The sequence below is a fragment of the Thunnus thynnus genome, chromosome 9 (genome assembly GCF_963924715.1).
Source record: "Thunnus thynnus chromosome 9, fThuThy2.1, whole genome shotgun sequence".
Lineage (NCBI taxonomy): Eukaryota > Metazoa > Chordata > Actinopteri > Scombriformes > Scombridae > Thunnus > Thunnus thynnus.
The window spans coordinates 30026522-30054443 of NC_089525.1; the positions used below are offsets into that span (position 1 = coordinate 30026522).

Below are 27922 nucleotides of genomic sequence, written 5' to 3' on the forward strand. Positions count from 1 at the left end.
ATCCTCAACATTTGTTGTGAATGATGAAGACAGTTGGAGAACAATTAGATACAAAATTGGATTCAGGCTTTACAGATGATTTATTTTTCAACTATCATGTTTTTCCCAAATGATGAACAGATTTTTAGGCATTCTGTTATTTCAAATGGCTTGAAAAATAGTTCATATAGCTGCAGGAAATGGGAAAAAAATCTCCAAGGGGGAGACCGGACACCCCTGGGTTTGGGCTAAGCCAAGAATGTGTACAACATCTGGCTCCACCATTCTTCAAATGCAGCCTCTTTTCCCGAATTTGGAGGATCCAGTGAATCCTTCAGGACACTCTTTATTAAGTTTTAATATATTTTCAGATGAGAAAGTGACCATTTAGACTCCCAATATATGATCATCCAAATAACACCTGTTTAGAAATTTGCTCCATATTTTAATATTAAAGTAAAGTTAGGGTTATGTTAAATATGAAATTATATGATATTTCCGAAGTTAAATGACATTAGACATCTAAACTATGTTAACTAACTGTTGTTAACTAGCTAATGTTAACATTATTGTTGGCACAGTTTAACCAATCTTAATTTATCTGGCCATGGTCCTCTCTCATCCTGACGCACATCATGTGATGACGCCGGTGGTGAAGTATCTCCATTTCCTCTAATAAATGGTGAAACAAACAATTTTTTTTTTTTTTTTAATTTCTGGCTCCATTTCCACTAGCTGTGTCCAGATTGTCAACTACAGCTGTCAAAGTTGCCAGTCGACAGACAGCTGGTGACGCAAATAGAAATCCTCTGTAGACCAAGGAGGACGTGGTCTACAAAGATGTGTCCTTCGCGGTCCTGAATCCTGAATCGGATCCCTTGTTGTCTTGTTGTTGTACTTTTGAGTGAGCTAGGCTAACTGTTTCCTTTAGCTGTCAGCGTTTGTGCTAAGATGGGCTGGAAGTCAAATCTGCATCTAAAATAAAGAGAAAGAAGAAGAAAGATAAAGAAAGAGTTTCCTAATTGGTGGCTTTAGTCTAAAACTGCTAAAACTCTCATCAGTCAAAGCACTGGTCTGTGTGTGTGAAGAGACAAGAGACTGTTTTTGTCCCTCAAGGACATTTGTCCAGATTACTTCCTTAGCTGAACACACACACACACACACACACACACACACACACACACACAAAAGGCTTTGGCACAGATAGGTACAGTGAGTCCATAAGATAAACCTCTCATTAAGAAGCTCAGTCCAGATTGGATGACGTCATGTGTGGACTGGTCTAGACTGGATACACTGGTAACCTGTCTGTCTCGCTCCGTCTCCCTGCCAACCAACCAAAACAGAAAACAAAAATATACAATTAATTTAATTTCCAGTTGAAGATGTCATCCGTACCGGCATATTGGTGGCATGAATTACATTTAATGCACTAACTATGGTCATCTGAGATCCCATAAACACATTAAGTTTTCAGAAATTCTTCTAGAATTTATTCTTTAAGCATTTTCACCTCTCTTATTATATATAATAATATATTATTATATATATTTTCATGTTTCTTTTTTCAGTTTCTCCTGCTATTTCCTTTCTCCTTGTCTTGTCTTATCGCCTCATCTCTTTTTGCTGTGTACACACAAATTCTTGCTTGTTTTGTATATTTCTTCAGTGCCAAAGAAGTTTGTCCCTGATAAACAATATGCATCCCATCTATCATATGTTTGGGTATATGAGTATATGAATGTGCGTGTCCGTGTGTGTGTGTGTTGATGTGTATCTGTGTGCATGTCCACCTATATATTATGTCTGCACATGTGGACAGCCTGTGATATGCCAAGATTTATACCAAAGTCAATACACATCAATCCCAAAATGCATTTTCTTCTTCCTGTGTGTATGTATGTGTGTGTGTGTGTGTGTGTGTGTGTGTGTGTGTGTGTGTGTGTGTGCACGCTAACAGCTCTCTCGTCCCTCAGACTGAATTCATGCTGCTCCCCTCTGGTCGTCTATTAAATATGAGCGTCAGTATCTGGATGGCAAGCTGCTGCCAGCTGCAGCCACACTGTGTTTGGTGATGAGGTGATTCGGAGTTCAAAGAAGTGAAAATTTATTTTTGGGGCGCTTTTTTATCAAAACAGTAAGAACACATAACATGAACCAATTTTCCTTAAAAAAGTCAAGTAAAGTTTCACTCTTTCTTCTGTCCGGCTGCGTCTTCTGTAGGAAAGAGAGTTTTGTTGCCTCTCTGATAAGAAGGAATGAGCTACCGACACAATCAAATTACCTAAAAAAAAATAGTTTGACATTTTGGGAAATATGCTTATTCACTCTCTGGAGGAGATTGATACCAATTTAGATATCTGTCAGTTAAGTATAAGGCTACAGCCAGAAGCCGGTTAGCTTAGCTTAGCACAAAAACAAGGCAGAAACAGCTAGCTTGGCTCTTTCCAAAGGTAATCTGTCTACCAGCACCTCTAATTAATTTGCTGTTTTAGGAGTGTGTGTCTCCTCCAAATGGCAAATACCACAGATTGAGGCTGAAACCAATACAGAAGTACCTTAAAGTGCCACCGAAGGCTGCTAGATGCTTGAACTGGCTCCCATTCAAAAAGCCTCAACTTCTCTAGAAATTAGTTCATTATGGTCTCAATCACTAAAATTTGGCCCTCTAATAAGTGTGCTGGTGGTCGATTTGGAAATGATTACTACATTAGTAAGATTTGAACAAGATAGTAGCGCTGATGTCTGCTGTGTTGTCACTGATTGACAGCTGTGATTGACAGTTGGGACTCGTACTGAGTCGGACTGTAATTGTCGCAACATTTCACTAAGTTTAATGTTACCTGATGATGATTCCTGCCCTGTTCACACAATTTAGCTAAAGAAGCTAACGTTAGCCCAGGTGTGCAGCGCTTGGTATTCCCAGTAAGCTAGCGTTAGCTTCGGTCTAAGGTAGCGGGGCATATTTCCAGAGCGTGAAAGACAACATCCTGCACTCCTTATTTGGGAGGTCCTGTCTCCAAACGGAAAAGATGGCGCCAACCGTGATCATCTTGTCTGACTCATCACTTCACTGTCTCTTGGCTTGTCACCTTGCTTCCTAACTTCCTAAAAACCTAAGTGAGTTGTTATGTACCTCAAAAAAAGTGGCTTAGATTGTCCAGCTGAACTGCTGGCTTGTTTACAACCATCTGACCACTCATGCGACATCACCATGTTCCTGTAACTCAATGAGTACTGTTTATCATATATCCTTTATTTCTATAGTACTTTTCAAAAACAAGTTTTCAAAGTGCTTCACAGAAATAAAACCAAAAATATGCAGTGCAATTACAAATTACATAAGTTCAATGAAATCAAGAAATAGAAAAAAACCAATACAAATTCTTGAAAAGGATTTTTTATTTTAACCGAAATGATGGCCCAAACTGTCAAAATGAGAAAGTTCCAGTAAACTAAGAATGTCCTTTAAATAACTTCAAATTAAAGTAGTTTTTTTTGGTTATTGCTCCTAAAAATAAGTTAATACTTATACTTGCACACTCACACAGGTGTTTTCAGTTTTTCTTGCTGATTAGACTCAGGTTGAAGGTGGGTGGAGCCACGCTGGAGTTAGTTGGGTCTCTGCATGTTCACATCCTGTTTGTTTCATTAGACAAAGTCAAACAAATATGACCTTACGACCAAAATATAGTCTTCCAGATGGTACGGTTACATTTTGTATATATACAATGATTTACTGTATATCATAAAATGTATACCATTATACTTAAGTGTCTGTGTGAACTATGATCACTCACAACTCTTTTCCCCTCAGTTCTCATGCTCTGTTTGACCTGGTTGTTTGGTTGTAAACAGGCTGATGATGAATGGGTGGATGGATGGCGAGGGGGGCGTGGCTTCTATACTATATGTACTATGAAAGGGACACACATGCAGTCACATAAAGGAAAACACATCAACATAAACATCCACACGTTTCCCAGTGACATCACATATATCAGAGTGTAAGAGAACAGATGACTGTGTGAATGTGGGACTGTGTGTGTGTGTGTGTGTGTGTGTGTGTGTGTGTGTGTATGTGCTGCCCTATTTCCTAATAGATCAATACTGTTTTATAAATTAGTCTTGAGGGCTTTCACATTCCACTTACACTGGTGAAATGGAGTGTTGACCTCTGGTTCAATATGCATGTGTACATACATATTATATACTGTGTGTAGGTGTTAAAGTGTGAGCAATGTGCTTGTGTGTTTGGGTATTTTAGCAAATTTGAACCTCAATTAGGCTGCAACTAACAATTATCTTCATTATCAATGAATCTGACAATTATTAAGACGATTAATCGATTGTTTAGTCTAAAAAATGTTGAAACATTGTCAAAAAATGTCATTCATTATTTCTCAGAGCCCACAGTGTCTTCAGTTTGCTTGTTTTGTGTGATTAACAGTCCAAAACCAAAATATATTCAATTTACTGTCAGATGTGACAAAGAAAAGCAAAACATCTTCACATTTTAGAAGCTTAAACCAGCAAATATTTGGCTTTTTTGATTGGAAAAATGACAAAATGGTTAATTAATCATCAAAAAAGTTTAATTTCAGGTCGAAATCAATTAAAAATCAATTAATCGACTGATCATCACAGCTATAATCTCTACAGTTTAATAACGGCCTGTGTCTTTATCTAGTGTAGGAGTGTGTGTGTGTGTGTGTGTGCATGGAGTTGTGTGTGTTTCTAGGTGTTTATGGTCAGGTGAAAGTGTACATTTGTGTTTTTGTGTTTATGGATGTTGTGTGTGTATATGTGTGTGAATGCATGTCACTATGGACTTTTTAAATCCGTATGTTTATATGGGGTCATGAGCGTGTGTGTGTGTGTGTGTGTGTGTGCGTGCATGTGTGTGTGTGTGTTGTTGTTGTTACAGTGTTGAATATGTGAACTGGTTTTACTTTTTGTTTGTCTTATCAGGTTAAACTCTGAGCTGAAACACTAACCGACGCTGAGAGCTTATCAGTGCAGCGAGTTGAAAATTAACTGTACAACTGGAACACATTGTAATTAAATTAATCTCTTCACTTATAGAAAAGTAATTACGCTGTTATATTTCATCCATTGAGCCGACGCTCTCTCGCCTGCCTGAGAATCTCAGTTTTGCCGAGTTGATGCAATTTTTCAAAGTTATAATCCTCAAGAGTTCATGTCTGATTGATTCGGTTACTTTGGTAACAGAAAGTGTGGTTTAACACTGCAGCAAACACTCCTTGAGCAGCTACTTTGTGAGAAATAAAGCAACATTTCCTTTGAGTGTTTCATCATGTTTCACCAATTGAATGCTTTTAATTTTTAAATTTTTCTATTTTGTTTTAACTTAGATGAAAGAAAAAACATTTGTACTCTGTTATGTTTTACTCCAAAATACATTTTTGCATCCTGAAGAACAGTTTTTTGGATAATTCCTTAATTATTACAGCATCAATAAGATACATTTATAAACAGTAACTCTTGAGCAGATGACATTCATGCATCATTTCCTCTGAATTCCTCGTGTGTAGGTACAGCAGGTGACACCGTGTCTTTCTGCAGCCCTTCACGGGTCAACAGCAGAGTTCACAGTGCTCAGGGTGAGGATAATCCAGATGGGGAGAAAACAGGAAAAATATGCTAATTTAAATTTGTTTTCTAACTGGATGAGTCAGATTAACAACAGATTGATCAATGACTATGTAGGAAAGGAGTTGAATGAAGACAGAATTTCAGAGGAAATGCATAAATAAATAACTGAAAAGGTAAATAAGGATAACTGAGCAATTCACAAACCATTATTCAGGTGAAAGTCCAGGTTAAACAAAGCACCCTGAAGCTCGCTGACAACAGACGAGAGGAAAGTGTTCATGTGATGCTGAAAAAAAGTTGTGGGATGACAGAAGAGAGGAAACGAAAGCAGCGAGTGTGAAAGCTCCTGTCTTGTTGTGTTTCTTGTTGACAAGAAGACTGCGGTGCTGATGATAGATGACACATTCGGGGTCAAAGGTCACGGTGACTGACAGCTCAGGCCAGACATGTGCACAGCTTCCGGCCTGACAGCGGTGACAGACAGGCGGAGAGACGACCGGTAGGCGAGCGGCTGGATGTCAGGATCAAGGATTGAAACTGGGAGGTGTCAGTCTGCCGTATTGACCAGTTCTGCCGGTGTGAGGATGATGATGATGATGATGATGATTTTTATTTATTTAACCTTTATTTAACTGGGAAAAGTCTCACTGAGATTAAAAATCTCTTTTACAAGAGCGTCCTGGCCAAGACAGACATAAAAACACATATAATAATTTACAATGAAAATAAAGAATAAATTACAGAATCATAAATGATGATGATGATGATGATGACTAAGAGGATGAGTGAGCAGCTAAAGGCACCATTATACTCCATCAGAACTGATAGTTGGACAGGAGAACAGCTTTGGAAACTCGGCCGTGTCCAACAATTTCTGTTACTTTCCGAAATCGCCGATGCGTACACTCTTCACACTTCACACTCTAACTTTTTTTTTTTTAATGGAGCCTTGTAGTAGTTCAGGCAGGCATGGAAGCCAGTTTATAGTCACATGTGTCATACAACCTTCTTGAAATCATGTACGTTCATGACCTATTTCTCTCAACAGGCGGTACAACAATGCTGAGTTCTGCCCGTCACTGCAACACCGCTACCTGCTTCAAACCTCCCCAGCCTACTCCTGTATTAACATTAATTTGTTTGTGATTTATTTAATGTTTCTTTTTAATGTTTTCATCAAATGTTGTGTATCTCAGTCTCTGCCACGGGGGGTTATGAGTTCAGGGACAATCTTTGTCATGCTTCCTTACATTTGTTCCAGTAGAGACACGCCAGCAAAATAAAATGCATGTTGTTACAATAAATGGTTAAATCTTGACGTGAGTATCCTGACTGAACTCTTTCTGACTGTTTTTGTTTGTACAGTGGAGAACAACACTGTTAATGTCCTCCAGGAGAGGCTGTCTTAAAATGTGCACTGTCATCCCCGTTTTTAAACAATTTCTCCTTCCCCTCTGCGACGGCAGGTTGTTCATCCCGCCATCAAGTGTCGCCGTTCAGACAAACAAGATCTTTTCTAGTGTAACCCGGCCCTTAATCTTCTTGAGTAACTGCCTATTTGGTCATATATTAAAATGAATCAGTGCACATTAGCAGATGTAATCATAGTAACAGAAGTACCGGTGGTTGTAGTAGTAATAGTGGAACAAGTGACAGTAGTAGTGGTACCAGGAAACATGGTGGGGTTATTAGCAACCGTATTTGTCGTAGCAGTAATAATAGTATCAGTAAGACAATTAGAAGAAGCAGAGGTAGCACAGTAATAGCAATAGAAGTAACAGCAATGGCAATAGTCACGTAATAAGTCGGCGTACTGGTTGTTTAAATAGTTATATAATGGAAATGAATGATAATAGTGACAGTAACAGTAGTAGTAGTGGTGAAGTTGTGGAGTAGTGATGCAGAGAAGCAGCATAGGCTGCAATTACAGCAGAAAGACAGAACAAGTATGGTGATTCAAATATCCCGCAGCTAAGATGATCATTGGATGTTCGAAAAGCCCGCGAACAGTTTCAGGAGAGATTATTGGATAGTGACCGATAGGTGGAGGGAGCTACACAGTGATGATGAAATAAAATGTTAATTGTCTTCTTGCTTGAACTAAACTTCATTAATCACTCACTGTAGGCCTAACAGCAACAGAGGTAGTAATGATAGTAACAGTAAGTTGTAATGCTTGTTGTATTTGCTTTAAACCTGCATTAGCCATTTTTTGGCCACTAGGGGGCAGTGGAGCAGTTGTGAACACAACTGACATCACATTTTAAGTTGATCTGTTGAACTTGTTGGCAAACAGTTGCTCATTTCCACATCCAGCAGTCTGTCCAGATCCAGTTTTTGCTGTCTACCAACTCCTGAGGGAAATATCTGGCTCTTTAGCTGCTAAATGCTCCACTGTGTTCACCAGCTAGTCGCTAACTTTGTCTATTTGCCATTTGGTGTTGAGAAGGTAGTGTATAGTGGGTTTTAAGAGCTTTTTCTCTAGAAACAGCTGCCTGCTGCAGCCGCTGAGAGTGAAACGAAACAGTGAAGTTGCAGCTGGACGTCTAAACAATGAGCTGAAACTCGCTATAAAGCTCCGTGAAGCCGAGAGGAGCTGCAGAGTCGCAGATAATTCTCTGTAGGTTCATTGCCACGAGTGACACCTCTCACATTACACACTGTCATTTTATCCCTTGTTATTATATAACTTGTAACAGTAATAGCATTAGCATCATACTTGTAGCAGCGGTATTACAGTTTGTGGCAGAAGCAGTAGTTGCAATACTAGTAGTAATTATAACAGTTGTATCAGTGAAGGTTACAGTAAAGCAGCTCTAGTACTAATAGTAGTAGTAGTAATAATAGTATTAGATAACAGTAATAATAGTATTGAATGGAAGAAAAGCAAACAGTCTGTCAGTCTGTTAATCTGCAGAGTTCCTGCAGTGGTCAGATGTTGAACTTTCCGCCCTTTTTAGCCAGATGATGATGCTCTAATCCCACATGTGAAATCTGAACACACGCACAAACACATCGGCCATAATTCATCTCATGAATCCAGATAGCCTTTGACATGGAGTCATTATATTCATTGTTAAGAGATTTAGATGGAGATACTCTGTTTCTCTCTCTCTCACTTCAGTGGCCAAACTGTTCACCAAATGATGTAAAATAAATACACAGTATACTGTATCTTACAATAAAGCATAATCTCCATTAAAAAATGACCAAAAACAAGAACAACAAATACAGGACAATAGGATATAATCTATATCTTTCATAATAAATGCTTTGCTTTCCTCAAAGATGGATCTTAAGACTCATGTTTTTAACTAGTATCTAGTTTTGCTCAATTTTATTGAATCTTATTTAAATGTTATCTTATTATATTCGTTTTTGTATTATTTAAGTGAGTGTTTCCATTTTTTAAGTGTTAAAATGTTTTTTTAATGCAAATCTATGTAAAGCAGTTTGAGCTGCATATTATGTATGAAAGGTGTTACAAATGGGGTTTTAGTATTTTTATGGATTATTTACTTTTAAAGCATGTGATTCTCATTTTTGAGAACATGTAGGTCAATAAGGATAAATAGAAGTATTGTACAGTCTGTGTGTGTGTGTGTGTGTGTGTACCTGCATTACATGGAGGGAGGGGTTAATGAGTAAACCACAGCTCTCTCTCTCTCTCTCTCTCTCTCTCTCTCTCTCTCTCTCTCTCTCTCTCTCTCACACACACACACACACACACACACACACACACACACACCATTGACCTCTGTGACTCTCGGTCTCCTGCTCGTCCTTCATGCTTTTGCTGCTGCGTGTCGCTCACCCATCCTGCTGCTGATATGCTTACTGCAGCACTTTGTTTCCTCAAAGGCAAACCATTAACAGCAACACAGCAGCATGACACAGAGTATACCCGATAACTGAGCTACACCTCATTAAACCCCCAATACAGACACACACACACACACACACACACACACAAACAAACACAACTTTGTCAAGACATCAAGTGGTTGGCGATAAGGAGCTGCGATCAACCTGAGTCGCCTTTAAACAAGGATCAAAGTCGCACAGAAACAGCCCAAGGAGGCTCAATTTCTCACCACTCACAAGACTTTGTTAGATCATTTTTCCTGCATCACATATTTGATTTATTATATACATGAATCATGAGCTTCTGTAACAGCCTCCACTCTCCTGGGAAGTCTTAATACCAGGTTTTGTTAGGCAATAAGGTCTGGCTCACAGTCGGCGTTCAAGTTCATCCCATTGACTGTATGCAAAGATGGATATAGCGAGGTGTGACATCATCCGTTGGCTTGCACTGGAGCTGGTTTGAAGTCCAGAGTTGCTGCTTATGGTCGGCAGCTAGGACGTTCAAAATAAGGAGTATGGGATGTTGCTTTTCACGCTCTGAAAACATGCCCTGCTACCTCAAACCGAAGCGAACGCTATCTTACTGTGAACACCAAGTGGTTCACACTGGGGCTAACGTTAGCTACTTTAGCTAACTTGTGTTAACAGGGCAGGTATTATAACAGACTCAGTGTGAGTGTCGGAGCCGAGGAGAGCAGCAAGTGACTCAACTATCAATCACAGCTGTCAATCAACGCCCATGTGGCAGACATCGAAGTTACTATAAGTCTTCAAATCGTATTAACAGAGCAATATTTCCCAAAATGACCACCAGCACACTTATTATAGGGCCCAAATGTAGCAATTGAGATCATAATAACTTGTTGAAAAAATGATTGACCTAGTATTTCTAGAGAGAAGTTGACGCTTTTTGAATACGAGTCAGTTGGAGCTTCAAGCGGCCATTGGTGGCACCCTGAGGTACTTCTACATCTGCTCCAGCCTGAAGCTTCGGTAGCTGCCGTTTGTTTCCTCCCAAAGATGATGGATGTGGTTAAGTTCTTCCAAACCAAACAGACAAAACATTTCTTTGTGCATGTGAGCATTGTCATATTGAAACCAGAAAGAGCCAAACACAAACTGTTTGTACTAAGAGGGTTAGCCCAAATTATGAAAGAATTACACAAAAGCATGTGGAAACTGTACAAGTATTTCAATCTACACACTGTCACCGTCTTCCAAAATAACATCACCTTGATTTACGTTGAAGCCTTGGTCCCTGCTGCTACATTGAGTTTTCGTTGAATTAGGTTTTGCTGGCACTGAGAGTTTCCGTCATGTGACTGGCTATGTGTGCGTGTGTGGATAGCGGGGTCGTCTAGTGGCTACCAGCAGAGTTATTGATGCCAGTGACCTTCAGGCCCTGAAATGATGGCGGTCTACTCAATAATAGATTGGACTGCTCTTATGGGGAAAACTGTGTGTGTGTGTGTGTATCAGCAGTATGTGTGAGAGTGAAAGAAAATGACATATATAGCTCTTTATAAGCACATTTATGAGCGTATATGAGATGTGTTTGTGAAAATGACTTTGAATCTGTGTGTGTGTTTGTGCGTCTGCCTGTCTTATATTATATTTTTGCATCTGCATCTGCGGCGTGAATGAGGGAGTGCGGAGGGAGTTCGGGGCAGGTGCTGCATATTTTTCCTTTGAAAGGAGGTGAAAAGAAGTTAAAGAGGCAGGGAGACGCGTGGGGAGGCAATGAAGATCTGACAATGAGGATGGAGGAAGAGGAGGTCAGGTGAATAAGGGAGGGTTAAAGTGCAGTCGGACCAAAAACTGACTTCCCGTTCGTGTCTATGTGGAACAGGGGACACATTTGCTTCTGGATATGAATTGACCTGCCTCCTTCTATCAGATTGAACTTTGACTCATGATATTGCAACGCTCTTCAATGTCCAGCCGGGTTTAAGATAGGCGAGGGATTGATCTCTCATTCAGGAAATATTGTTTGTATATATTCTTCTTTTATAACTGTGCAGTGAAGTAATAGAAGAAGCAGAGAAGAAGAGATGCTGGTTGACTGTAGTGAGTGTGAAGACAGTCAGAGGATAATGATAGTAAAATGTAGTAAAGGCAGTAAAAGTGCTGTATAATTTACAGCTTTGTTGACAGTTGTTAGTACGCTAACCATCCTAACTCCCACAGTTTATAATTACCACACTACACCATTTCCTGCGTGCCCCCCCGCCCTCCCCCTCTTTTTGGCCGCACCATGCAAGTAAATTTCACCAGGCAGATTTCGGTCTGACTGCAGGAAGAGAAGGAGGAGGAGGAGGGAAGAGGACGAGGGGTAAATAACACCCTGTTTTAATCGTGCTTTATGATTTGGATGTAAAAAATGGCCAAACCAGCCAACCGATCCAACTCAGTACTTTCCAGAATGTCTTTTCACAGTCTTATATTGGTGAATTATGCATCTTTAATACATGTGTGGAGAAAGTTGAACCCAGATTACTGGTCTAAAGTTATGATTGAAGGCATTTGGCTGTTTAATTTGTCATTTTTGTGGGAAGTATTGGTATTTATCCCCATGATTTGTCCACATCAGCTTGCAGTTGTATGAGAATGTGATTGTTGACATGGACTTGCTGGTCTCATGTGTTTTGGCCTTTACATTGCTCTACACTACAGAGTTCTGTCCTGTAAAGTCGTATCTTCTCAACAGACAGAACTGATGAAGCCTTTGAGATGCACGGCGAACATCTTTAGTAAACACTAAAGTTATTCAACTTTCCTCAGACATCAAATCTGCAGTGTGATTAAGATAAACCCTCACAGGTGGTAGATATCCTCGGTGAAAATACTGTAAAGATCTTATTCTGCTTTCACCTGCTGTCTTGGAAACATAAGTTTGTGAGTTTATGAGCCGTAGGAGTTTTATTGACCTTTGAACTCTTCATCATGGCGGAGTGACTATTTGCCTACACATTGATGGATGAATGTTTCTCCCTGACTGTGTTTCCTTGGCGACGCAACAACATGTCCTGGAGGCTTCGTAATGACAATTTGGCAGGTAAATTATAAACACACAGTTTGAAAGCATGATTGACTGATTATAGGAAACACCTGAACTTGAAATCTTTAGGATTTAGCTTTAGGAGTTTAAATAATCTTCAGGTATAAATGTATATTTCTATCTGATTAAGATGCCTCTTCATGCAGGTACTGTATTATAGGAGCTTCAAACAGGAAGGGAACCCCAGGGCTCACATAAAACACGCTAGAGGGACGATACCTTATATCCTGAATGATATCAGAATACTACAGGAGGAGTTGAAGGAAGTAGCTACTGAAAGAGTAAAGTGGCAGAAAATGGATGGATGGATGGGAAAGTGTATTTGGAAAGTGTCAGCTTAAATATAAGTATATATTCAGGCACATACCTGCTTAATGTGGGACAATTTTACCATGAAATGGTTACTATTAAAAGGTAAAGAATGTGGATTCAGGTAACTTGTTTAAAAGGCAAGAGTTGTGTACTGCCGATCCACATAGAAAGTGTTTTAGAAGTGTTTTTGATGTCTGTCATTATCTATTTGATCAAATGTATGAATCCACTCTGACTCCGAGCATCAACCCGCGTTTGTTAAACACTCTTTATTTCTCCCTTGTCGTGTGTAGTGAAGCATAATCTCCACAGACAGCTGTTTAAACCATATAAATCTCCCTCTGTTTATATGTTCTGAGTTTATTAACGGTATCTGTATTGATTGGTGAAGGTTTGTTGGTTTCATTACAGACAGATTCTCCTCACCTGCTTACAGCGGGTGAGAATATAAAGTCAATGAATCGATAAATAGAAACAATGTTAATTTCTTCCCCCTGGAGTCTACGTGGAGACTATTTTGGTTCAGTACATTTCTGCCAGTTTCTGCAGTCAGCAGCCTGGTGAAGACAGTTTGGCTGAACCAGCTGCTGCTGACAGACAGCTGGTTCTGTGGACAGAGATGTTATCGCTGCGGATTGAACGGATAAAACGTTTCAGTAGCGCTCATGTCTCGCTCTCTATGTGGATTCCCGGTAAATGTCTGAAAGCCACTGGCATCCTTTGAAGGACGCTTTGAAGCTTTTACAAGTTGGCCCCTGTTTTGTTTGTTCTGTGTCCTCCTGTGTGTTTAATGTTACTTAATTACACATTTCAGCCAATAATATCACACTGCTCCACTGATTGAAAGGTTTGAAACTGGCTTTGCAAATATTTTAGAGGAAATGCACTGAACATGTTTATTATAAAGAAACTCCACTGTGCATCTTTAATTTATTGCAGTCCATCATGCAACTGATGTAGACTACGGGACAATTCGGGATGGGAAAGGCAAGCAGTTTTAAAAATCCCCTTTGCAACTTGAGATACTCACTTACTTGCACAATATAAGATATTCTCTGAAACCCACAAAGTCAACTTTGTCGAAGAAAAGACCTCTCAGCACTTCTTTACACAGGAAATGAATTGAATTTCGTGCTACTGTTTGTTGCTGTCAGTCTGAATTGAGCGTAGGAGGAGCAGAAGGTAAAAGCAGGTGACGGGGAACTGAGGTGAGGAAAAAGAGGAGGAGGAGGAGGAGGAGGAGGTGAAGAGGAACAAGGAAAAGCAGGGCCGCTATGTATGTATTAGTCATCTGAGATTTAGAGTGAAGTTCTGCTTTACTGTGCGAGTCACTGCTCGACTGGAGAGATGGATAGATGAGCAGCAGCAGCATCTAAACGGTGCCGAGAGTCTCTACAGCTGAAACTCCACAGTAGGTGAGAGACAGATAAAGAGACAGATGAAATATTTAGTGTAATAATGTTCAGCTACTGTATAATGGAAGGAACTCACAAAGAGGAGGATAGAGACATACGAGGTGACAGAGTGAGAGAAGATGATGTGCTTTATCACATTTTTCTCGTCTGGCATGCCAATAACAAGTCTTCCAACTATAATTACCCATATTAGTGTTTTCTAATCTGGTATCCCTGTGGTTGACGTCAGTATTAACTTTCCAAAACCAGCATTCCAACATTAATGCCCACATGTGTAAAGGTGAGAAACTATGTACTTCCTGTCAGTAATGTGGATCTGTCAGTACGTCGAACAACGACTGTGGTCCAGATCAAAATATCTCAACAATTGTTGGATGAATGTACAGATCACTGTCCCCAGAGGATGAATCCTATCAACTCTGGACATCTCTTGACTTTTCCTCTAGTGCCACCGTGAGATTGACAGTTTTGGAGACTATTTGATTGCCCAATTAAAAGGCACTTGCTAGTTTTTTCTGACCTTTCAATCACATCCTGCAGTCTTCATCAGTGTATGGAAATCTCTCAGTTAAGATTATTTGTCAAACTACTATTTCCAAGGTCAAGAATGACTTTCACACTGTCCTTGGTTAAGGAAAGATCAAGGTCATAGTTTAAACGAAACCAATGTTGATAGAAAACAAGTCTCTCCCAAGTATCCGCAGATTGCTTCTACTTGTTTTGTCCAACAGTCAAAAAATTTACAATCAAATAAAACAGAGTAAATCTCCACATCTGAGAAGCTGTAACCAACAAATCTTTATCTTTGGTATGTTTTAGTATGTTTGGTTGATATTTTATCTATGATCTTGAACATGAGTTTCTATTGTAGATAAAGCATGGGGAGAAGGCTGATGAATCATATTTCTGAACATTTCAAACATGCATGGGAAAGTATTTCATTTAAACTTGAAGCTACTTGGGTGGAAATTTAAGAGGAATTCTGAGATTATCAGGGTTCAAGTGATGACTGTGCTTTATGTTGCCGTAGCAACAGAGTGACCGAAACTCTCAGAAAAAAAAAACAAAACAAGAAAGATAAACTTGAGTTGATGGGAGAGTGCGGGGAGACGGGAGGTGTGTGTGAGTCACTCTTCAAACAACTCAGGTCGGTTCTCTTCGTGCCTTTCATAACTGAAATATGAACTCACACACCTTTGAAGAAGCAACGGCGCTGCGAGAGTGGAGAAGACCCAGAGCAGCACTGTACGTGTGTGTGTGTGTGTGTGTGTGTGTGTGTGTGTGTGCACTAGTACTGCAGCAAACTCTGGTGAGTAATACTACTGTATAACACAAGTCTCCACTGTTTCTCATTAGCACTGAGAATTTTGTTTTGGCTTCAGAATTGAAACATCATCATTAAATATTAATTGTGACTCGAGGAACGATTACACCAAGAAAAACTAAAAGAAATGTTTGTTTACTGAAATTTACTGACTTACTACTCTTTCTCCTTTTCAAACTGACATTTTCCACGCAGTTTAGAAACATAACTTAATATTTAGCTTTCTTTAATTAAATTTTTACTTACATTTACATGAATTCATAGCTGTGCAACAGTAAAGCAAATCACAATCAGTTTTCTAGAAAATTAACTCCTGACCACAACAACAATCTCCATATAAACACTGTAATATAAATACAATCTGTGGAAATGTGTGTAAAACCGCTGATGTACTCACCAAGAGGGACGGCTCATCCTGATTGGCTGATGCCATCGCCTGGGAGCCAAACGAGTGGTGCACCCTCTTCAGATTGACAGGTGTGTGAACGGCAGCCAATCAGAGCCAAGGTCAGATGGTGAGATGGGCAGATGAGAGTGATGTGGGAAGGAGGATTTGTAGTTTGTTCACTGAGTGGGAAATGTGTGTGTGTGTGTGTGTGTGTGTGTGTGTGTGTGTGTGTGTGTGTGTGTGGCGAGGTGCTAAGAGTGCTGTCACAACTACCAAAGCATGCTAAGTGTTTCAGTTTCATTTTAAGATCACTGGTATGTCTGACCTCTCGCACCAATCCACCTGCCAACTCTCTCTCTCTCTCTCTCACACACACACACACACACACACACACACACACACACACACACACACAAACAACAACTTCAAAGCTAATTTAAAACATCTTTAACAGAGATTCAAAAGAGGCCGTGAGAGACTATTCCAGATCTTTGGAGGCCTCCTGCTCTCTGTGTCCAGCCCGGCTCGGTGGACTGTCAGCGACAACTGGTCAGCAGACCTCGGGCTGTGAACTAGAATGCATGGACGAGAAGGTCAGCAATGTAGAAAGGAGCCAGGCCTGCCCACGTCCTACCCTGTAAAACTTTAAAATAAAAGGCCACAGGAAAAAAAATGGGCACAGAGATGGAAAAAAATGGGAAATATTACAGTGAAATAATAATGTGAAATGTCTGTTTGTACGACATTGTGGCATGTTTACATCCTGGACAATCTGTTCAACAGTAAATCTGCATAATTAAGTTGCAATAAAAATACAAACTCGCATTCGAGGAATTGAATCAGGTGGTTGGTAAAGTGTCTAAATGTCAAACAAAGTGCAGTACATACAGTAACAGAGGATTTGATCATTTCTATGTGATTCTCAAACAACATGACTATAAAATATTATTCAGCAATTATTATTATTATCATTCTTTCCCCTCTGAGTTTCTCTCTTTCTGTGCACGTCTCTCATCATATAATACTAACACTTGTGCTGTCTCATCTCTTGTGACACACACACACACACACACGCGCTTCCCACGGTGAACGCGAAACTTCCTACAGTCCAGGCTGACAGTCATTTAACCTCTCGGTGAAACACAGCCAAAGCTCTTAAAAACTGAGACCTCCATTAACATGCAGGACAGGAGGTACGATCCTAAAAAAAGACGTGTTAGTTCATCCGTGCGTCTCAATGAGAACAACTTGTTTCTCTTTCTGTCCAAAATTAACATCAACACAGGAAAATCCCAACAAAAAGACTCCAATTAGATATTCAACACATTTGCCCAAACTGTCAGAATAGAATTAACCCCGACTCCCAGAAATTACATTTATATTCCACTAAATGGTTTTTGCCTAATATGTCTGGAAAGAAAAACACAATTGCTGCCTGGAAATGTTTTTTTTCCAGCCCAAGAAGCATTCTCACACTGTAGAAGCTGTAGGGAAGGTGGTGGATAATAAGACCTGCAAGGGGAACATCGTGTGATGGACAAAGACAGTCGGAGGAGTTAGCAGGCTAGTTTTTGATAGCCTTGCTAGCTTGTATTGTAACATAAAGGAAACAGTGAAGAGGAGCAGAATACAACTGTCACTGGAAAATGAATATATCTCTACTGTAAAAAGGCAAACATAGTAAAGTTTGTTAATCAACCTTGCTTTATTCTTTCACATATATCAAGTATGGACACATTGCGTTTGGAACAATGCAAAATGTTTGCAAATGTTTAAATGATGAGAAACAAACTAAACATTTGCAGCAGCTAACCTCCCAACATATGCATGAAAACCATATTTAAAGATCCTTCAGTATTTGTTACTTTCCAGTTTCTGTATCATAGTTGTATTAACAGAATTTTCCTGCAGATTCCTTAATATGTGGATCTGTCACCCACCAACTCTGATCAAAACTCATAAATCAACACTGGTAAACTCATTGCCAGTGTGTCTATAAGAACATAATGTGATCCTCTTCTTGCAGGTTGTTGTTGTCCGTTAAGAGTCTCCCAGTCAGTCGGGTTCAGGGTGATGGGTTCAAGAATGCAGCACTTTATTACCAGAGACTGAGGTTTCCATCTTGCATCCTTTGTGTAGTTATGGATTGTGTGGTTTGGATTAAATGCTGAAAAAGTAAAAGCTTGTGTAACTGTTGACTTTTTCAGTATGAAAAACATGACATCAATCTTTCCCTAACTTTAAAGGTGGCCTGTGGAGTTTTCTCCTGAACAAACAGGAATTACGTCCACATTCAGTGTTTCTCACAAAACGCACATTGTGCAATCTTACATCTAAACCAAACTTTGCCTTCAGACATCACACAAAAGCCTTCAAATACACAAACCAGCCATCACACACTGGTGAGATCCATTCAAAACACTACCAATAAAAACCTGTTACTGCAATGAATAATGGCACTTATGGTTTCCCCCAGAACAACCTCTTTACACGTTGAACACAATATAAAGACACAACACATTTTTTTTTTTAATTCCTCAATGTACTGTAGTAAAATAAACTGAAAATGAAGTTATTATAATAACTAAGTTCAGGAACAAGACCATGTCCCGCTCTTTCTCACCAATTCACAACACCTGCGCCTCGTTAACCCAAATCACCTGTTCCTCCCGGCCACATACCTGCGCGCATATATAAGCACGCCAAGCCTCCACCTCTCCTGTTTGTCTCGGTTCTCTCAAACCCCACCCGCCCCCAAAACCCCCTTCTCCTCTCTCCTCTCAGCGGGTGACACGGTGGCTCAGTGGTTAGCACTGTAGCCTCACAGCAAGAAGGTCTTGGGTTACGAACTCCGGTTTCCTCCCACCATAAAGACATGCACGCCAGGGCCTATACTTCCCTCCCAGTAATTCTACTCTCTTTCATCATAGGACCCACCGGGGGATGATGAAGCAAAAAATTGCTCATCGAGACGTGCCCCCACTCTGAGTCTCCATCCCCGGGTTCCTCAACGCTCCAGCCTCCTTCATGACGGCGACCCACATCCGGCGTCCTTCGCCTCCCCTCGACCCTAACATCCATCGCCCCTCATCTTATTCCTTCCTGAACCATCTTGCTGATCAAATAAACTATTTAAACTATACACAAATGGCGCAGTCTAAGTTAGTGAATTGAGTGAAAAATTAAATGTATTGTAAAAATATGTAACTGATACAGAACGTAGAATACAGTAAAATAATTTCCATGTATTTACCAGTATTAACCAATAAAAACCACAATTTATACATAAAGAAATAAATCACATTTATTATGCCTCAGGTCTTTGTGGATCCATTGTTCCAAAACAAGTGAACTGATCCTGTTATTTATCTATCCCGAGGTTCAGACTAGTGAGCAATTTTGACTCTTAGTGTTTCCACCCGGAGAATTGTGTGTTAATTGGGTTCCAGCTGTGATGACTTGAGTTAATGATATTGAATGCCAGCGCTTTCTAAACGAGCATGAGTGAAAACAGGAGAACAGTGTTTATAGTTTGGGAAATGAGTCTTTTTGGTAGACGGCGTCACGGTTTGGGGATTTTTAGTTAATAGGCCCAGTTATAGTGTGTAAGTGATCGAGAAAAACTGTAATAATGATGAATTAATTGTTTATATTCAGGATTTTTTAAAAAGTTTTTCTCATGAGTTGACACATAGACACTAAATCCATAATAATGCAAAGTCCAGATCCTGAATTTTCTGAGTCAAGAGATATGCTGATGAGGTGTATTCTGGCATAAAACTGAAGGTACCCTGTGCACAGCAGTGCTTCTCTCCTGGGTGACAGCTGATGCAGGATAAACCAAAAAAAAAAAATCAATATTCCAGCTCACACCAGGATACTAAGACTGACACTTTTTATTAGCAGATTACATTAAAAACAAAAAGAAGTGAAGTACACGTTCTGCATGTTAATAAAAAGAGTTTTCTTAATGTCTAACTTTTTAACTGTCCAAGCATACAGGTGTTGATGGGAATCTCATTATTTATGGTTACATGCAAAAACCAGACTTTGGCCTTACATTAAAATAAAGTTTCTATGTAGAATATTAATCAGGACATAAACACACACTCAATGTTTTATTTTGCTGCTGACAGGGTAAAATGTCAGTGTTTTGTGCAGGTTTCCCATGTTGGGCAGAGTTAGCGGTTAGCATTAGCACGGCTTATAAATGATTCAAAGAGCTGGATCTATTCTGATCTTCAACCTTGTTCCAGTCAGGAGAACACAACAGTCCTCACTTTCATTATCTTTCTCCCCATTTTTCCTTCTCTTTCTCTTCTATGTTTTTTTTTTTCCTCTTTTTTCTTTTTTTTTTGTTCTTTCACTTTTTTCCCTGCACCACTATCATCACTCGCCTGTCTCCTCCCTTTGTCTGGCAGTAGCATTATCACTCTCAGCCAGGGAATAACTCTGTGTGCATGTGTGTGTGTGTGTGTGTGTGTGTGTGTGTGTGTGTTGTATTTCTATCATACCACGGGGAGCAGTGGCAGGTGTCTGCTCTCTTTTGTGGCCCGCTGCTATTTGCAGAGTGTATCACATGAGCACAATGACACACACACACACACACATACTTACATACACATGGTGACCTTCACACACATGCGAGTGCACACAATTCGCATTTGGTAACACACACACACACACACTCACATACACATAGAAATTTGCTCACACTCATGCAGACAAATACACACTACATGCTGCACTGGCAACACACACAAACACACAGAAGACACATCATGTCTAGAGAAGCATTCAGAACACACACACACACACACACACACACACACACACGGCGCTGTTTATACCATAAACAAATACCAACAGCATACATAACGGCCCCATCTCCTATGAGACCCACTACTCCTACTCTATTCTATTACGTTTTATTTTTTATTTACTGTATTTTATTGTGTTATGTTTCTCTTGTGAGGCAACACAGTCTCTCAAAAATTACAACAAATTAACACAAATCATTTTATGTTAAAGTAAAATCAATGTTGGTCACATGACAACATTATCAACAAGGTTAACTGACTGTAGTTATGTAGATAAAATGCTAAACTATGTGAGTATATGTTCATACATGTTATATAACATTTTTTTTTAAATGCAAGACAGCATTACAGTACAGTAAAACTGTATATAACCCAATCACTCATGACTGCCTCCAGGCTCCATCATGACTGCAGCCACTATACCTGTGCATGTGTGCGTGCGTGTGTGTGTGTGTGTGTGTGTGCGTGTGTGAATGTGTGTGTGTGCGGTGTTACCTGGGAGCTGGCTTCAGGCTGTTCTCTGAAGCGACTCCAGCTGTCGTCAACACCTGCTGTGAGAGGCAGAAACATGAAAAGAAGGCAAAAGGGACAAAACACGTTGAACTCACTGTCAACATGTTCTCATTTGGAAATATTTTCTGTTTATAGTTCGGAAATATTGAAATCTCTGCACAGTTTGAGGTTTGTGGATTGCCTCGAGCGACCGGGGACAGTTTTTTTTTTTTTTTTTGGAAAGACACATTGCTGATGTAATTGTTAAACGCTTTGACCACCGCAAAACAAACTTCCATTCATTTTCATTGCATTGCAGCGGAAATCTCGAAACTTCCAAAACTTCTGCAATGAAACCAAAACTATCTGCATGACTATATATATATATATAACTAGAGATAGAAGAAAATATATCCTTCTCTCTTACTTTTTGCTCTTCGCCCGAGGGCTCGAGCCTCCCGCGCAGCCTATCGGCCCCTACATCCATACATCCACCCACGACCCCTCCCCTACACCTGCCAGGGGTTAAAGGACGCGTTAGGACTTTTTGTTTTTCTCCACTTCAGTGGCGGTGAGTGTGTGTGTGTGTGTGTGTGTGTGTGTGAGTGTGAGTGTGTGTTCACGTTAAACAAGCAGAGCCAGACTTAACCTTTACACCGCGTTATGAAAACACAAGAGGTGGGGGCTGCGGTGTGTGTGTGTGTGACCATTATCTGAGTGTCTCTGTGTCTGTCTGTCTGTATAGGACCCTGTGCAGGCATAGGTCTGAATGTGTGTGTGTGTGTGTGTGTGTGTGTGTGTGTGTGTGTGTGGGTGTTATGGACGTTGTCTGCCCATGGGGAAGAGTGGGGGTGTTCTTGTTTTGAATTCCTCCAAGCCAACTGTCATAATAGTTGTATGGGAGCAATACACTGAGTCAGAGAGAAGAGGAGGAGCAGGAGGAGAAGAGGAAAACTACCAGGCCGACATGACAACTTCCTCTCGTCGGTGAATTTGGAGATGATTTATGTTTAAGCTGACACACACACACGGCGTCTCGGCTGCAGATTTAATCACCGAGTATCATTGTAACGACGCAATTTGTTTAATACAGATCAAGTTTTGGCCGTAACACAATTATAATCCAGGACATATTCAAATAAACTTCTCAGTTATAAAAGGATCAGTTAAAAATAGAGACTTTTTTTGTCTCATTTTGTTTGCAGTGATATCCGTCTCTGAGACTTCTGCCTTCATCCCCGGTACAAAGCAGGTAAATTGAATTATGTTTCGGTGCTGGCAGTATTAAAAAAGTTTCATTTTAAAAAAATTCAATAGTCTCTTTCCAGTCAGTGTTAATCCAAACAGAATGCTGTTATCACTTTTCATAGAGACAATTTCTTTGCATAAAGGTGGTTTCTATGAGAATTGTCTCCTCTGAGGTCTGTAGATTATCTAAAGTAACGCAGACGCTTCCTGAAAAGAAAAGCTGCACCAGATATTAAAAAGACATAAATCTGATTGACAAGAGCGATGACACTGTTTACACAAAAGTTGATTAACTACTATATAAACATCCTGGAGCCTTTTCTTACTTACATGTATGTGCAGCAGCGTTCGGTGCAAAAGGTCCGAGTGAAGAGGAATATAGATCGGAGGGTGTGCTGATTAATAGATACATACTCAGACAGTCACATCACTAGTCCCGCAGCTCTGAAACGGCTGAGCCAATCATAGCGAATCATGACAACAACAGTTCAACAAAAGCAGAAACTTCTCCTCCAGAACACGCAGCACCACGAGCCTGCAGCGTAATTGCAGGTTTTTAACAGTTAATTTGTGCAACGCCGATAGAAATAAATCATTTTTGAGCTGTTATCTCACATCGTTAACTGTCGTATTGTAATTGAAGTAATCAAACTACCACACAAATGAGAAAAGCGAATTTCAAGATCAGGAACATGATAAAAAAAAAAAAGGAGGTCTGGTTGTTAATTTGCAGTCATCTTCACGCTCTTTAAATCACCTCTCTGGAGATAAGAGTCCCAAGTTTTATTGGACGGTATGGACCACTGCATGCAGCGAAATTTAACACGAATGACGGGGAAATAGGACCTGGATTCTCTATCCTGCCCTCCGATATGACACGTGCAATATCTTCATCATTATTTTTCCCATCATTAAATGCCCCCCCGGCTGTGGGTATGCATATTAACTCATCAGAGGAAGCCTCGCAGGCGGTGGCAACCTCCCGCTGACCCTCGTTAGGCACGATGTGGTAAAAACAAGAACCCCCACCCCCCCGCATCAGTTCTTATGAAATTACATGTGGTATTACTGTACTGTAAGGAGTGAAAGGTCAACGAGAGGTCAACGGAAATATTCCTACTGTTTGAGGGGAGGTCACATGTTACATGAGTCAGGCCATCTTGTTGGAGGGCAAAACAGAGACGCAGCAGTATCAACTTCATGCTTAAGCAATGTGAATATTATTCCTACGCTACGTTCATAATCATTTGTATTAATTATATATTGTCACTGCAAATAAAAATGATTGTTATGCCTTACAGGTTTCATATAACTGCAAAAGAAAGAATTGAACAAGCTAAACTAAATTAAAAACGGCACTAATAGTCTCTTTATTACTCGTTATACTTCTTTAGGTACTCAGTCTCCTCATGCTGGTGTTCTTTAATCAGTCTCTTGGCTTTGCTGTATTTCCTCTTTAGGGTTTAGTACTGAGCTTGGGTTTCCTTCAGGTGTTCATCCACAGTCTTACACAGGGACTGTTGGTCCATCCAGTATCCCTCCAGTTTCTCCATCCTCTCTTTACTGTCCCCGATGTTTTTGCTCCAACGTTCGCCAATGCAACTTATCCTGCTCGCGTGAGCCGGCTTCCTCTTTAGCAGCTGGATCTCCGCCTGCATGTTTAATCTGGAACTCCTTGAATTTGTGGGTCAGTTTCTCGGGGTCCAGCTCCACAGGACAACACTTAACTAGACTGACTCACATCACCATCTACAGAGCCCTGTGCTTTTACTGGTAAACCTTAAATGAAACTAAATTAAGCTAAACTAAACCAGACTACATTAAACTTAACTAAAAAGCCATACATGACTCCAGCGTAGGTTTTGATTTCACCTCTGCAATACTAAACAATGGGGATATCATGTCATGCTTTAATTATATTCCCCTCAGTAACTTTATTTACATTTTTTACATTGCCTCATTTACTTTGAGATATGAGCAACAGTGGGAAGATCTAACTTGTTTCAGTCTGTTCCCTGCAGTCACTGTGATTATGTTGTTTCATTCACTGTGAGAGAGAGAGAGAGTGGTGAGTAGAAGGTATGCAGTGGAAACGGCATTGCTTGGTAAGTAAGTGTGTGTGTGTTACTTAAAAGGAGAAGATAACTGAGCCTTTTTCAACTTGCTTCACCATCAGCAGAAAACACAAACAGCCTGAGCTGACTAATCACGGTTCTTACACTCACCACGTAGTATATCACGCAGCTGTGACGTGTAGTTACATTCTTGACAAGGTCAGCGACGGTGTAACCTGGGGCGTAGCTTCGGAGCCTGTGTGCACACAGCACATCGTGGGTGCAGCACAGTCTCTTAAAGCAGAAATATAGATCAGGACTTAGAGTGGATACTTACACCAAGGCTGGGCAATGATTTGAATTCATTAAATTGTGTAGAAATTTCATAATGGATTTGTTTCTGCATCAAAATACACAAATGATGATCTACAGCATGTTGCAACACTAAGAATTGATCAAAAATGAATTAATAGATAAATCCTGTATCCACCAACTACTAGTTTTAATGATTTCTAAGTAAAACACACCTAGCAAAGCCAAACTTTTACCAAATTTAATTAATAATCGCCAGTTTCAGCAATATCTAGGGATGCTATAAAGACCAACAGCTGTCACTTGTGTTTAATATCAGACTACAGTGAAACATGAGTAACGTTTTCCTGTATTGTATAGAGCCTGGAATAAGATCTTAAAGGATAAATATTATTTAGGTTTTTGCATCCAGGTATTTGTTCCGTCAGCATAGTGGATTTAGAAACAACACACAAGAGCAGATTTTTTTCAAAAATCAACCAAAAATCGAAGAGCAGATCTCCGTTCTTTGAAGATAAACATCAGTGGACTCCATTAAACCGAGCTAAGCTAACCTCAGCTCTCCTCTGTCACGGCGACCACAGCTCTTCCTCCTCGCCTCGTCTCTGTGTGAGAGCATCGATCCAGAAGAAAACACTCCAGAGGAAGGTGATGTAGCCTTGAGATGGCCTTGGTGCCAGCAGAATTAGATGGGAGGCTTATTATCATCACCTTTCACTCACACACACACTCACACACACACACACACACACACACACACACACAGGGCCCATCTAATGTGCATACCAATGGACAATGAAATCTAAGCAGGCCCTCAATCAGCTACATCTACATCTACACACACGCACACACACACACAGTCACGTGTAATACCAACCACTGATCAATAGCAGCTGTAATGGGAACTTGCGACAACCAGGATCCAAGCCAACACGCACAAACACACACACACACACACACACACACACACACACACAATGACATGGGTGTTGGAGGTAACTGTTGGACTTTCTGGGGAAGACCTGGTGTGATTAGAAGAGACGGCGTACATCTAAGTTTGGATGAAGCTCCTCTCATATCTAGAAAAATGGCCGAGTTTATTAGTAGACCAAAACCATGACAACCCAGAGTTGAGACCAGGAGGCAGAGCTGCAGTCCTACACGCTTCTCTGCGCTTCCATTAGGGAAATTTCCCACCCAAAACCACCTAGAAACTACGTCTGCCTCCCAGTCCCAGTAAATCTAAAGTAAACAAAAAGAGGAGTTATACTTAAAAATCTAATAAAAATAAACCTCCACCTCTGTAATAGTACAACAAAATAGGAGAATGAAATATGGACTCTTAAACATTAGATCTTTGTCATCTAAAACTGTAATAATAAACCAATCTCAGATTATCATATTGATTTATTCTGTCTTACTTAAACCTGGCTGTGTCATGACGAATACGTCAGCCTCAATGAATCCACTCCCTCCAGTCATATTAATAATCACATTCCTCAAGACACAGGCCGAGGAGGTGGAGTCGCAGCCATTTTCAACTCAAGCTCCGCAACCGTAAGGAATCTGGGAGTTATCTTTGATCAAGATATGTCCTTCAACTCCCACATAAAACAAGTTTCAAGGACGGCCTTTTTTTCACCTACAAAACATTGCAAAAATCAGGCACATCCTGTCTCAAACAGATGCAGAAAAAACTAGTCCACGCATTTGTTACTTCTAGGCTGGATTATTGTAATTCCTTATTATCAGGCTGCCCTAACAAGTCTCTAAAGACTCTCCTGCTGGTCCAGAATGCAGCTGCACGTGTGCTGACAAGAAGTAGGGAAAGAGCTCATATTTCTCCCGTTTTAGCTTCTCCGCATTGGCTCCCAGTAAAATCCTTCTCCTCACCTATAAAGCCCTTAATGGTCAGGCACCAGCATATCTTAAAAGAGCTCATAGTAACCTATTACCCCACTAGAACACTGCACTCCCAGAATGCAGGCTTACTGGTGGTTCCTACAGTCTCCAAAAGTAGAATAGGAGGAAAAGTCTTCCACTATCAGGCCCCTCTCCTGTGGAACCATCTTCCAGTTTCAGTCCGGGAGGCAGACACCCTCTCTATGTTTAAGAGTAAAACTTTCCTTTTTGATAAAGCTTATACTGTAGTTAGGCTCGGCTCAGGCTTGCCCTGGACCATCCCCTAGTTATGCTGCTATAGGCCTGGACTGCTGAGGGACTTCTCATGATACTGTCTGCTCTTCTCCCTCTTCTCCCATTAATGCATGTTACTAACTTGGCTTCTTGCCTGGAGTTTTTGTGCTTTCTCGTCTTGCAGGTCTCTGTGGATGACGGTTATGGACCGCCTGCTGCCGTGGTCCTGATTGACATCCATGCCTACTATTATTATTATTATTAGTCATGTCTATTATTATCATAGTTGTTATTGTTATTATTGTTGTTGCTGTGCATCTCTCTCTCTCTCTCAACCCAACCATCCGAGGCAGATGGCCGCCCATCTAGAGTCCGGTTCTGTTCGAGGAGAGTTTTTCCTTGCCGCCGTCACCAAGTGCTGCTCACGTGAAAGTGTTGGGTCTCTGTAAATTAAGGAGTACAGTCTAGACCTGCTCTATATGAAAAGAAGTGTCAGAAGATAACTTTTGTTGTGATTTGGCGCTATATAAATAAAATATACTTGACTTGACACACACACACACACACACACACGATTCTACACAAGCACATGTACTTCCACACACTTTCGGTTGCATTGTAACTAAGGCGAGAGAGAGAGAGAGAGTCCCCTTCAAAGTCACAGTAATGCTCCTGCTGTGTTAAAATGCAAATGTTACCTAGAGGTCAACCAACCTTAACACACAAACACACACACACATGCATGCACGCACGTACGCACGCACACACACACTCACACACTCTGAGTGTGACACCACTGGAATGCCGACCGCTCATGTAGAACCAGCTGACCTTCGGCCACTGATACTTGTCCTTGAGTCACATGAGAGGGGGGACACACTGCAATGTGTGTGTGTGTGTG

General features: G+C 40.4%; 1 long non-coding RNA gene across 2 annotated transcripts; it reads right to left on the reverse strand.

Moving 5' to 3' along the window:
- On the reverse strand, positions 1-27291 carry LOC137189896 (uncharacterized). 2 transcript variants are annotated; one of them, XR_010929759.1, is made up of 7 exons: positions 25440-27291; positions 24745-24867; positions 22850-24566; positions 21275-21330; positions 15969-16602; positions 1211-1305; positions 1-954 (listed from the first exon to the last, which is right to left on the reverse strand). It is a non-coding gene; the product is annotated as an uncharacterized lncRNA (long non-coding RNA). The 2 variants fall into 2 exon arrangements; XR_010929758.1 differs by lacking the exons at positions 22850-24566; positions 24745-24867; positions 25440-27291 and adding an exon at positions 21699-22840 and having other exon boundaries at positions 8-954.
- Positions 27292-27922: the final 631 nt, after the last annotated feature.